This window comes from Antrostomus carolinensis, unplaced genomic scaffold (assembly GCF_000700745.2).
Source record: "Antrostomus carolinensis isolate BGI_N321 unplaced genomic scaffold, ASM70074v2 scaffold15871, whole genome shotgun sequence".
Classification (NCBI taxonomy): Eukaryota; Metazoa; Chordata; class Aves; order Caprimulgiformes; family Caprimulgidae; genus Antrostomus; species Antrostomus carolinensis.
The window spans coordinates 154,685-167,446 of record NW_010292274.1 but is presented as its reverse complement, the minus strand read 5'-3'; positions in this window follow the sequence as shown (position 1 = coordinate 167,446).

The following is a 12,762-nucleotide window of genomic DNA, read 5'->3' as shown; positions in this document are numbered from 1 at the left end:
CTCTGCTTCAAAAAAATTGCTGCATAAATAGAAAAAGCAGAAGAGGTAGAACATTCAAAGAGAAGGGCGGGGGGAAGCCTAAATGGAGACGAATACCGCAACCAATTACTTCCATCCCGGAAAACAGTAGAGAAACAGTGAGAGAGACTTACAATAGAAAGGAGAGGAAGGACTAAGAAAGATTGACTGTAATCGTATTATGCATTTGGACAGTGGATTTTCTCCAGGGATTGCCAAGCATGTCTTAAAGACACTCTTAAAGAAGATTTAGGAAAACATATTTCCTCTATGAGTTATCCTTGACCAGCTTGAGTTAGCTGCTGTGATCCCTTTTCCCCATTTGCTGAGCAGTTGGGTCTCCAACATGGAGACCAGCTCAGCACCAGCCTGGTTTAAGGGAATGCCACAACAGTGGAGAGGTGTGTTTTCCTCCACCTGCTCCAGACTGGGCTCAGTAAGCTGACTCTGGCACTTAGTGGGGCCTTAGTTGCCAGCCCATTTTCCTCCCAGTTGAAACAAGAGTATTCAAGAGGTCAATGAGTAACATCAGCCATGAAGTGGTTTACACCAAATCTAGGAGATGGGATGATGCAGTCTTAGGTCCCCTAGTTAACTCATGGGGATGTCCTATTGATTTTGTGCAGGAGTATTCAGTGTGTATTAAAAAAAATCAACATCTGTGTTTAGCTATTTTAAAGTACCTACATTCAAAAGAATGGTGTATGTTGAGGTTTTCTACGGTTTTTTAAATCTTTCCTTTTTGAAAACCCTTTTTTCTGTCTTTCAGAGGAAATGTTCTTACAGCATCCTTTGAAACTGTCCCATTTCATGCACTGCCATAGGTAATTCTTCTGTTTGACAACTACCCGTTGGCTAATTAAAGCTGTAGCTGTTCATGTGATAAATGAATACTGTATTCCAAAGTTGGTTTAGCTCTTTAGTTGTGTTTCAGTAGGAAGAAGGAGGAATGAACAGCATCTACAAAGAAAAAAGCAAAAATAATTAATAAATTTTAAAATAAAAAAAAATCCTTCTGATATTTAGAAGCCCCAAAGAAGGACTATCAGCTCTTTGGAAAGCAGGAGACAAATACTTTTGAAAGTGTGGTCAAGGACATGAGATGAGGTTACCACAAAGCAATTTAGCAGATAAGAGTGTTTGCGACAGTGCTGAGGTCATTGCAGACCTGCTCGTGTGCTTGTATCCGGCTGATTTGTGATAGAGTTTTAGATACCTAGTATTTGTTGCTGCCTATTTACAACATTTAATGCTCTATCAAGGTCCTGTGCATGTTGTCCTGCAGTAGGGCAATACACAGTTCCTTATTCTACCTGCCTACTGCAATCGACTTGGCTGAGAGTGTAAATGTCTGTTCATGAATTTGCAAGTGCTCATTCTTTTTATCTTTTTTTTAAGTTTTTGTTAATTCATACGATATTGATTACTTCAGTATATAAACAAATACTTCTAAAAACTCTTTGTTCTGGAGGCGGCTTGCATTATTTAATCAGATCTGCAGTTGCAGTACAAGGTAATAGCTGTGTTGTATGGTTCTAAGAACAATCTCAGTGTGGTGTTTAGTGGGTTTGGGTGTGCCACAGCCATCACAAAACCATCATTAGTAACCTGATGCAGACAGCAGCCTTTGCTAACGAAAGGGTAAGGACTGAGTTAGTACAAATTACAAAGATTTTTCATAACTTGCACCTAAAACTAAGATCACTTCTTTCTTTTCTTACCCCCCCCCCACCCCACACAGAATTAAATGTCATCCATTTGCTTCTCCCCTTTGCTGGTCATTTCTTTTCTTCATTCTTCTCAAAAATTGAGGTTAAAAAAAAAGAAAAGCTACTCAAACCAGACTCTTCAAACAGGTTCAGCAAATGAATGGGATAGCTGGCTCTCTGATTCAACTTTTTCAGCTAAAAAAGTTTTAGATTTATTTTTTTTTAAACTTTTTGACCTTTTTAAGTAAATGGGAGTTTTGATTTTGACTTCAATAAGGTCTTTCTCCTGGAATAAATTGTGGTTATATAATTTGAATTATATCAAAACCTTTCTGCTTGCTGAAATAAAAGGACCTCTTTTTGCCAGTTCAGCAACTACCCCACAAGTAGTCTTTGTGGTGACTTCTGGAGTGCTATTTGGTGTCAGCATCGAGGCAAGAATGTGGCTCCAACAAATTGCTTCAAATTGAAGAGCAGAACATAATATTGAGTATGGAAAAATTAAAGGGATAGAAAATTGTAAAAAACCTCAGTAGCTACTCTGCAGCTTGTAACACAGCTCCTGAGCAAAATCCAGATTGCACTTGAAATAATCTGGTTCAGCTAACATATCTGCTAGGAGAAAACACAGTGGCTCTTGTATCTCAAATCCCTGTGTCATCACCCATAGAAATATGGTCGTTCCCACCCAAGTCCTCACTTAGTGCACAAGTTGCTGTTTAAATGCACAGAAATTCATGGGAATTAGTTGAGTGTGTTGCAAAGGAGGATGCGTAGCTCCAAATCCCAGGATGGCAGAGCATGAGCACTGATGTGACTTCATAACAAATACTTGTGCTTCAGCATATGCATGAGGCATCAAAACTGTCCTTGCAGGTGACACGGGGCAAGGGATATGTTGTCAAATAAGAGAAGGTGCATTTTGAAGACACAGTTTGTCTGTTCTGAGGGCTCCTTCTTTTGAAAAAATAGAATTGTAGTAAGGAAAGGCGTCTCTTCCATTTGTCCTCCCTTTCTGAGGTGTTAAGAGGTTGTTTGGAGTTTTTTTTACTGCTTTCTTTAGATAACTAAACAGATGCTACCTTTAGATCTTGGGCACTACTTTACTGGACAACTAATAAATTAGTTGAAGACTAGGAGCTAGCTGGCAAGAAGAGAATTTGGGTCAAATCCTATAAATAGCTCCTGGTGAAAAATAAAGGAACGAGAGTATTCAAAACCATTTCATGGGAAATGCCAAAATGTTTCATTTCAGCACTTTAATGATCCAACTTCTTAGCTTTTTGCTTCGAATCAGCATTTTTTAGTTTTTTAAAAAAGCCCTGCATACTAAAAAAGGAAACAATCCTTTGTTCAGGTGTTAAACAAACCAAAAACATAATAAAATATTTTAGGTTAAATGAAGCATTTCAGATTGTGCCTATGCTAAATGCAGAGGTTTTGTTGATTAAAAAGCATACGTATTTTGACCTAAAACAATTTCCTTCTTGGTCTCAGAACTGACTGAGAAATGGAAGAAGCTATTTTTTTCTCTCTCCTTCTCACTCTTCCAGCATTCTTGAAGCATTACATTTCCTTAGCAGACTTTTTGAGAGTGGACAGGCTTTCCTGGAAGCAAGTCTATCTGTCTGTGACTAGCAAGAGAACTTCTTCTGCTGAAATATTTTGCACGTGTTCTCTCTGAGACAGACTCTATTGCCACAGAATACTTTGCAGAGCATTTTCCTTGGACATGCACTCAATGAACAGTTAGTCTGTGTATTTTTGTTAAATCTTTGATTATTATGGCAAATGTAGGATTTAAATTCCTGTAATGTTCTGTGAGCAGTGGAAATTTGGACTGCAGAATTAGGAGTAGAATGATGTGTGTTTGCTAACCACCAAAGCTCACTGGTTAGCACTGGTTAATCAAGATTACTGAATAACCCCTGCAATCACATCCATTTCATTTCTTTTCCAACTAAGTTGGCTCCTGGCTGGAAAATACACCCCTAAAAGCTGCGCTGACATTTTTGATGATGTCCAAATGCTGTAAAAGTTTAGTGTCACACTATGGTATCCTCTTCTCTCGCTCTGGTAACCTTCTCTCTTTCAATAACATTGAAGAATACTTCAGGACTGTGAAGAGCAAGGAGATGCACAGGGAGAGAAGGCAAAAATGGAACATTTTTGCTCAGGATGCAGCTGTTCAATTTGGTGTCATGTCTATTGTTTGTCTGCAATAGAGTGAGAAGCCAGGCAGCAGTACTCTGTTCTGCTCTCTGTAGCTTGCATACTCTGCAAATGGAGAAAAAACAGTGCGTGTCTAGGACCTCTCTTAAGGTTCTCTTCTTGTGATGCCTGAGAGCAAGACGGGGAAGCAAGGTGTTGGAAAGGAAGGGTAGATATCCAAAAAGAAGGCAGATGCTGTTACTCACAATATTTACTTGTCCTAGTTACTCACAATATTTGCCTTTTAAATTTCTCCTACGACCTGGGACTGAGGGTACTGGGGGATGCGATGAGGGAAGCTGAAGTCACCTGGGGCCCAACATTGAGCTCACAGCCAGCCCCACCAGGCTCAGGCTCACACCCAGAGGGTCTGGAATAAAGATGAAATAGCGCCAAATCTCTTAACTGATGTCAGTAATTCTCCCTCTGTTGCTCTTCTCTGGCATAGCTGAACTCTAAAATACAGCCCTAATCATACAGACGAGTGCTGTGGCACTTGGGTGAGTCTCACCTGTGTGTTCACCTGCCTTAGCAGCACAGAATTAATTTAACTCAGTCTTTGCACCGTCTTACCATTTCTCTGTCTGAGAAGAGACAGCTCCATAGCTGAAATCAGATTTCTGCCTGCTCCTTGCTGCTCTGTTGTGATTATGTGTATAGGGAAGCAAAAAGACGAGAGAAAATCTAGACTCTTGTGATGTTATGAGGGAAGAAAAGAGAGAAAATGTTCATGAGAAAAAAAATATTTGTGCAGATTTATGGTAAGTTAGAACGAAACATTTCCTAGATGAGTGAATGCTATTATCTAGATCAAGAGTATTATAAGGAAATATCATTTAAGTTTCATGCCCAAGTCCCAGTTTAACTTCCACTAAGTCAATAGAAAAGATTGCAATGTGTTGAATGGAAGTGAGATGTAGGTCTATAAAAGAGGTTTTCTTTTCACAGGGGACATTGCTTTGCTATTTGTACTCTTTGTTTCTTAGGAATGTCTCTCAGAGGTACTCCCTCTTTCATTTCTCTCGTCAGGAACATGTGATTAATGATGTCTTTTTAAGCTTTATTATTCAATTCAGCTCACTAATCCAGTACACATGTGCATAGTTCTGAAAACCTGAATTGTCACCACATTCATCCAGGCTGGTATACGTAGACTTGCAACTATCCTGGAATCTGACAAATCGAATCATTTTAATGAACCACAGCAAACAGTTCATGTTGAAACAGCTGTAAGCACAATATGCAAATCATGTTTACTGGTAGTTTATGCTCCAGAGAAATAATCTTTATATGACTGCTTTATTATTTACAGTAGTTCCAAAATTTAATTCTAGTCAACATTGACAGATGCCATCCATGTTAATACTTGGACTGCTATATATGGAAAATGCTAAACATATGCAGAGATTTCATGTTTGTGAGTTGATAATGTGGTTGACAAATGGGTTTAACAATATCCACTCGTTTCTGAGCAGTCAGCTAAAATTCACCTGAGGTCCGTGGTAACAGAATGAAGAGGAAGGTCAGAGGAATATGAATGAAGAAGAAATAAAGGAATGACTCCAGAGAGCAGTGGGTATAATAAAAGCATGACAGAGGATGATTAATTATATTTTAGAGTCAGATAATTCCCTGAGAATATGTGTGCATGATAAAACTTTCTAACCTTTCAAGTTGTAATTAAATGAGAGATACACTAATCTGACCAAGTAGAGACTATTCTGTTCCTAAAACAGCACTAATGCATATATTAAAAATGTGTTATTTAAATAAGCAATCCTACATGGCATGAATAAATTCAGAGGAATTAAATGCAAAAGACAGAACTGAGAGCAAAAAAGCTAAATTGAAAGAAAAATAAAGGAGATTTTTGAGATGCGAATTACAACATGTAAGAAGCAAGTGGCAGAATTTGTAGGAACAAGCTATTGCTGGAAGACAGGGGTGAAACCCTCCACAGTTCTTCTCTACTTTTATCCCATATGCTTTGTTTTGAAGATTACCATTTAAGTCTTTGCATACATTCCATCGTTGAGTTTGGTGGCTCTGTCAGAAGCAACGTGGGTTCCTGTTCAGGTCTCGAATGGTTGGCAGCTTGATTTAGATATAAATCCTGAAAGACTTGAGAGGATAAACTAGTTCATATCTATTCATCAAAAGTAAGCATGGATCATAAAGAGCATAGTTTCTCCTCTTTCACTGGTTATTGCAGTTCAAAAAAGTATCTTAAACTATTTCTTGACATGATCAGAACTTCTTCTTTAGCTGAAATCTTAGAGCAGCTGGTTAGGAGCTGTTCTGGATTGCATGGGGATGGACTGCAGATTGCTGTTCTTTTCTGTTTAACTCTGTTCCTTAATATCAGTTACTGAGGTTCTGTAATCTCAGGTACAAAACCACGGTGTTTTAATTTTTAATTAACCCAAAAGGAAGAGCTTAAGGACAATGAGCCGTGTCCCCCTATTTAGTGAACTTCCCTTTGGTAGGAGTCAATAGTTAATGCTACTAATTTACAAGGGATATTACAACCCTCATTATCCTACCTTGCTCTTAATACAGAGGCTTTGTAAATGACATTAGCAGTGGGCTGGACCAGTCGTTAAGCAGATTTGTCTCATTCCTGAAACACACAGCTTGTTCCCGAGGGAAAGCTGGTTTCAACTTTCATGCTCTCCACTGCACTTCATGCTTATTTTTGAAGGGGAAGACTATGAAATCAGGGTCATGTTATTTCAAGATGGATGTGCTGATGACAGACTAGTCTTGGTCTACCTTCAGAAGAAGTTTATTGCCTTTCTCTCTTTAGCTGAAAATGCACAGGGAAGAGTGGCCATAGCAGATGACTGGTATTTCTGTTGTTGCTTCATTCTAATTTGTTGGGATTCTTTGGGTGAGGAGCACACGAAGGAGCTCGGTAATCCCACCGTTTTCCTCCATCTCATCTTGGAGCTGTTCCCTTTCCAGGCTGTGGTTTCCCCTCTGCCTCCTCACTCTTCCCCTGTGTGATTTCTGGTAGTCAGTTTGCATAGTGAATTAGGGACTATTACCAAAAGTAGTTGAAGAATTATGTTGGGTCTTCCATTTCTCTTTGAAATTAATATTAAAATACTAATTTGCTAGTGATTCATTTTTAAGTGTATTAAAATAGGAAGCATTTTATTGAGGTGATTGGTCAAACCATAAAAATAATTTTAAAAACCCAACACAATCTCTCTCTCTCTCTCTCTCTCTCTCTCTCTCTCAAAACCCGCCCCCAACAATAACAAAAAAAAACCCCACTCCAAAACAAAACACAAAAAACAAACTGAAAAAAAAAACCAAAACAGAACAAAACCCAAAAATCCTGAACAGTTGGATTTGAGCAGGAAAATTTTCTTTTTAATAGATCTGGATGTATCACAGAAGCATACAGCAAGCCTTTATATTCATGGCCTCCTTAACAGAAGCCTATCATTTGGCATTAAAATCTGAATCTGTGAAATGGTTAAGCACATGTTTAATCATAATGGATTGTGGACCCTCTCATGTATATCATTCTAACACTTTTTCAGCTTTCTGAAGCACATTTTTCCTTAAGTTTTAAAATAATAATGCAGTGAATTACGCTGATTTCACCTCAATCTCACATTTTTAATATTGCAGACTTGATCAGCAAATTTTAAATCAAAGCATTTCCTGTGGCTTCTTAGATTAAAGTAAAAAAAAAATGCAGCTCAGCTGTTTATATACAAACATGCAGCAGCTATAATGAAAGAATTACCCATAATGCCAGTGTAACTATAGAAACCTGCATTCATAAAGATCTACATTTAACAGTGGTTAAAGCCAAATACACATTTGTTTCACATAGACAATATCATTCTTGCAATAGAACACAACAGTAACAAAGGACCTGTGGTTGCAAACATTAGTTAGGTGTGGAGTTTCCTACCAGATTAACTCTGCCTTTACTAACAGTATGCAGACTCCCAGGCTGCTCCAACCATGTCAGAAGACAGAGTCATTCCAAGTGTTATTTCAGGACAAAGTCAGCTGAAAACCCAGTTGTCTAAGCCCTCATCCACAGTGGTTTCCACTGGTGGAGGTCCTGTTCTGCACAGAGTACCCTTGACTTCAGCAAGATGGTGCAGGTCTGATGAAGGACACCTGTAAGAAAGATGGGAACAAATATTACAGCAAGGTCTTTAGCAATAGGACAAGGGGTAATGGTTTTAAACTAAAGGAGGGGAGATTTGGGCTAGATGTAAGAAAGATATTTTTTTTAAATGAGGGTGGTGAAACACTTGAACAGGTTGCCCAGAGAGGTGGTAGATGTCCCATTCCTGGAAATGTTCAAGGTCAGGTTAGACAGGCTTCTGAGCAACCTGAAATAGTTGAAGATGTCCCTGCTCACTGCAGGGAGGGGTGGACTAGATGACCTTTAAAGCTTCTTTCCAACCCAATTCATTCCATGAGTCTCTCTAACCTGTGGCAACTCCTGCCTCTTCATACTGCTATAAATATAAAAAAAGCAGGTGTTTGACCCTGGCAGAGCTGTTATTGATTTTAAGCAATGGAGAAAGAAAACAATAAAAAACAAAACAAAACCCCAACAAACAGAAGGCAGATAGAGAAAAGAGAATATCAAGTGGATGTATGCTGTAATCAGGTCTTCTTTAGCTTTGATACACTTTATGATGACGCTCAGTTAGAAAGGTGGGTTTATTTCAAGTCTGTGGCTGACTGCAAGCAAAAATAACTACTGATCAATAAAAACCTTCACTGGAAATGAAACATTGCCTGGAAATGATCTTAGCAAAACTATCTGGCTTATTGCCTTGTGAGTTTATGCAACTACTTCTTCACGGTTGTTGCAATTCTTCTTATATGCAGAAAAATCACTACTGGCTTATATCCACCTTTGTAGGTTGGTAGTTTCAGGGAATAGAAGGGAACAAAAGATGACTCTTTCTTCTACTTCGCTATTAAATGTTGCGCTTTTAGTTTTGTCCAAATATCCTCTGCCGAGACTGAAAAGCATTCAGGGCACAAACAGTGGGTGGTGGGCAGAGGGCAGGGGAAAGGTGTGAATCCAAGCACCTTCTGAAGTGGGAGCTACCTGGATGATCCTGGCATGAAAGTCTCACTTCTCCTAAAGAGAAAGGCGCAATCATCCTGCAAGCTCTGCAGATCTGACACAGAGAAAAATAATAATAAAAAAATCATTCCCAGCCCCAAACCTGGTAAGTGGGGAAAGCACAACAGGCAGAGCCTGCGAGTGCATGTTCTCTGTGCCACCTCCTTCATTAGTCCACAGCAGCCCCTCTTCAGCAGCTGTGGCCCACCACTGATCCTTCAGATCAAGAGCGAGGAAAACCCTCAGATTTTATGTAGGCAGTTGTTTGGTTTAGGTTTTCTTTACAGAAAGAAAGCAAAATAAGTGTGACCAGGTTTATCTGAGACGAGTGGTTTCAAGCCTGGAAATACTAATAAAATATTGACCAAGTATTCTCAGGGTTCAGAATAATTCTGAACCAGTGCTTGTTCCAGCCAAATTTAAAACACCCTGTGTTTTTTTGCAAGACCCAGTTGTTGTAATATTATATCATTAACGACTGCTGTGAGATTCGTATGTGTGCATCCTTTTGTCCCCAAAAGTTGGGTTCTTATTCCCAAATATGTGGAGGAAATGTTAGGATACAAAATAGGTACGTGACCTGTATTGTGGGTTAGTGCAGATTTTTACAGGAGTTTGGTGTGTTATCCTGTATGGTTAAAACAGTTTCTGTAGTTGGTTAGTATGCATGATGGTAGCCGGTACCTTACCCATCTTCCTGGTGTGGTACCCATTTACTGCTGCCTTGGCTGCTGCCTTCTCCTGATGCAAGGAGGCATTATCTGCCCCAAGAAGCTGTGTCCACATTGTCTCTGTGACTTTGAAATGAAAAGCAATAGAAAACAGCTTGAAATTACGTTTTGTAATAGCTGAAAACAAGAACATAATTTCAAAGGAACACCACAGCGCTGTCAGTTGCTATGTTTTTTACATCTATAAGTTTATTGTGATTCATTGTATGTGGATGAACTAAAAGGAGAGACAGTGTGGGTACATGGAGGGAAAGCTAAGGGCTGACAGGTCGAAGGGCCCAGTCCATTAGTACATTTCCATCGGATCTGAAGTAAAACTGAGACAGTGAGTAAAAATGTAAGTGATTGATATAAATAGAAAGAGAATTGAAAATAGAAAAGTAGGCAACAGTACAGCCAGGATATAACATTCATAATGACATGTTCACAACATAGGACAAAAGTTTAAAATCTTGTTCCTAAATCAATAAAGAATAAAAATTGGCATACTTTATTCCAATCAAATAGCCCTTTGAATTTCAATTTCAAATAAAGCAAAAGCAGGTTGCCATGGCTACTGAGTGTTATTGAATGTCTTCATATCTGTATAATTGCTGAGTATTTGTAGACAAACAGTTGAAATGTATCTTTTGCTTGCACTTGAAAACTTTGAAGCTAACTAGTTGTTAATGTGAGTCCCCTGGTGTCTTTGTGAATAATCGTCTCAACATTAAGCTACAATTATCTCTATCCAGACAAAAAGATAGCTTTTCAAACATCTATCATACATATATTAGACCTGAATGTCGTTGTGTATTAACATATAGTATATCTTAATTTTACAGAGCTTTCCCTGTTTAGATAAATCAAGGGCTGCTAACATGGTTGACATGATTTTATGAAGCATTTCTTTGGACTGTTTGATCTTTGCTTCCAAAACCTGATAGCTTTTCATAGAGAAGTGGATCTTCAGCACAGATGCAGAGGTCCTACGTGTGGAGAGCTGGTGGCTTTCTTGGGCTTGTCAAGGACAGTTCCAATTAACTAATAGTAGAAAAGAAGTGCTGCATGAGGTTTTTGGCATTCCTACCATCATTATGCCTCTAAAGAGCACTTGGTTATTCCTCTAATAATTTAAACGTTTTCTGTCAAGCCATATTAGCCTTCATTCAGGTTCCATTAGATTTAAGGTTCTCATTCTTGAGTTTTGCCTAATTGTATGAGCAGAATTTCCTTCCCCTTGCACAGTCTTTGGAGAGAGCTCCACACCTTCAGCCTCAGCATAAAATAGCCCAGTCATTCCCAAGTGATACATATTTTATTGCTTCTTTGACTGTAATTCTCTGTTCTTTCCATTTTGCAACCTTTTCTCTTTCATCATTGAGCCCACCCATGCCTCTGATGTCAGGCAAACAGTTCCTTTGAAGAAGAATAATTTACGCAAATAATGTTCTTGTTCATTTTTCTGTAGTTTCTTCATAGTCATTAATTTTTGCTTGTGATCCTGCAGAAAGCAGCTTGGGTAGCTCCATGTGTGATGTGCCTTCCACCTCACAAGCCTGTGTCTTCCACCTCACAAGCCCATGTAGCTCTGAAAGCCACGGGATCATCTTTGTTGACCTGTTCTAGTTGAAGAGAAACTCGGTCCATTGTACTAGGAGCTGAGCTGTGAAACTGTCTCCCTTCAGCACTAATATGTGCCAACACCAACATTTCATATGTGTAACTTGGGTGTAACTATTGAGAAGTTTTTCCCAATTAATGTCAAAAATGTCATACACTTTTCTCTTTCTCATAGTAAATGGCCTTTGCTTTAGCATTTTAATGAGTGTAATTTATGATATTTTGAAGTTTTTCATTATATTAACACCACTAAATTAGGCAGAGATATAATTGCATCAATTTCTAGACTATCTCCTTATGTATATGAACATCTTTGACATCTGAACAATGGGAATAAGGAAATAAGCTAAGGAAGGAAATATATGGAATTAATCCTTTCAAGGTTCCATGGACTCAGCATTTCAGAGATGGGCGAAACTTCCTTTTTTTTACAGAGTTATTCCATCGACTCAAAGATTTTTAAGGTCAGAAAGTGTCACTAGAATTATGTATTCCATTCTCTTGTGTAATATAGGTCACGGGATTTCATCCAGCTGTTTCAGTACTGAGCCTCATAAACTCTTGAATAAGCATATTTACCGAGGCAGAAGTCAATGGGCTGGAGAAATGAACTGTGTTTTCCCCTCTCAACCTGGCAAATCCCCTCTGTCCTATTCCATTTTTACTCAAAATGCTAATCTTTCTGTAAAAAAAAATATATATATATTGAGATTATATCACTTCTTTAGAACTAGCATCTAATGTGTTCCTTATAGCTAAGAAAATATATATGATAGACTCCTCTGAATACACATGCACGCACATGCTGATCTCATGCTACTTCCTCTGCTGGGTAAAGTGTCCCTGAGAATAAATAGTATTAGTTCTGCAAACATTTGTAATCCCTCTGTCACGATCATCTCTACATCTCTAATCCATTTGTTTTAGACAATGGAAACTCTTCAGAAACTTTAGAAAAGCTTTATAGATCAAATTTATAAGGTGGAGAAAATTTAACTTAGAGAAGTAACACTGCTGGAATGAAGAAAAAGTGTATGTGGTTATGCTTATTTATATAATTTTCTGGGAGCAAACCTTTGGATAAATGTTCGGGATATCTGCAGCTCACCTGTTCACTAGCTTGAAACACTGCAGTCAAATGCAACGAGAAAGAAATTACTCTCTAATTATGTTGAGCTCCCAATATGATTTAAAAAAATTAAAAAAAAAAAAGTGTCCTTTATCAAAGGTCCTCTGCTTATCAACTAATCCTGTGACCTGAGAGCTGCTAAACACTTCTGAAAGCCTCACCATGGTTCCCCGGGTGCTACTGATGGCCAGACCTGCTGCATGCCTGCTGGCTCCCAGAGCTGCCCAGGATGCTGGTGGCCAACCC